The 1,222-nt window shown below is 27.7% G+C and overlaps 1 long non-coding RNA gene across 1 annotated transcript; it reads left to right on the plus strand.

Annotated features, from left to right (window-relative positions):
- The first annotated feature begins 688 nt into the window (after positions 1-688).
- Positions 689-858, plus strand: LOC136091164 (uncharacterized). Its single transcript, XR_010643749.1, has 2 exons — positions 689-725; positions 817-858. It is a non-coding gene; the product is annotated as an uncharacterized LOC136091164 (long non-coding RNA).
- The last annotated feature ends 364 nt before the right edge of the window (positions 859-1,222 follow it).

The following is a 1,222-nucleotide window of genomic DNA, read 5'->3' on the forward strand; positions in this document are numbered from 1 at the left end:
AAAATATTTTTTTTTTATATTTTTATATACCGATTCTTATATATTTAAATACAGCTCAATATTGTCTTTAAAAAAAAAAATATTTAAGAAATCATTTTTTAATTATTCCATTTGACTCCATTTTACTCTATATGGGGAGAAATTTATAGCCAAATAAAAATTTAACCATTACTTGCTAAGGAGGTTGTCAGGGACGCGCAAACAAGTAAGGTTTAGTAAAGTTTGCTTTCCTAAAGTTAATTTTAAAGCTAAATTAAAAAAAAAAAGAATTTTAGAATATGATTCTCTAATAAATTTTAAATAACATTAAACCAAAAAAAATTGAAAAATTTGATTTTTCTGAGAAATATATACTAGCTTAATCTTAATTGCACCCCTCTAGCGCCGGCCCTGTATATTGTTTTCTATACTCGCTACAATATTCAACAAATACTTAAAACATTTTATTACTTCTATACTAAGAATTATTATTCCGTAGTAAAAAAATTTAGTTTTTAGTTTGCAACTCAACTTTGAAAAAACATATTACTTCATAATATTTACAGAAGTAAAGAAAACAGTTAAATTCGAATGGAGAAAGTAATTTAAATAAGTGTTTTGGGTTAAAAAAGGAATTTCGTTAATTCGTTTTCATATAAAACATTCCGGTACAAAGAAGAAAAACTGGTTGGTGACACACAAAATATAATTTTTTTAAGTTTAGTTTATAAATGTTAGAACGATTAGTACGTTCTTATTAAATTTAATGTTAACGCTTCAATTTATTATATCAAAGTACAAAAAAGTCATCGTAAAAGAAAACTTTTCTTTTTTCAGTTAAACATTAAAATGGAAATACTCGAAGGCGAAAGAAAAAAACTCAAAAATACATTACCAAAATGGTTACTATTATCGTAAAGACAAAAAAGCAACAGAATCGTATGGCGGCGGTTTCAAATGTAAGGATGAATTTTGTAGAAGTCGTGCAACAAGTGAACCAAGCCTAGGGTTAGTACAAATAAAGCCGCATAACCATTTGCCAGATTTTGAAAAAAAAGACGTTTTAAAATTAAAACAATCAATAAAACGAGCTGCTGAAACTACAAGTGGAAGTTTGCGAGATATTTTTGACCAAGAAACTGCTAGTAACCAATCACCACATCACGTTTCTTTTGGAATGATGGAAAGCACTATGTATTGCAGACGTAGATCAGTGCAGTCGCAATTACCAGCTAATTGGGGG

This window comes from Hydra vulgaris, chromosome 14 (assembly GCF_038396675.1).
Source record: "Hydra vulgaris chromosome 14, alternate assembly HydraT2T_AEP".
Classification (NCBI taxonomy): Eukaryota; Metazoa; Cnidaria; class Hydrozoa; order Anthoathecata; family Hydridae; genus Hydra; species Hydra vulgaris.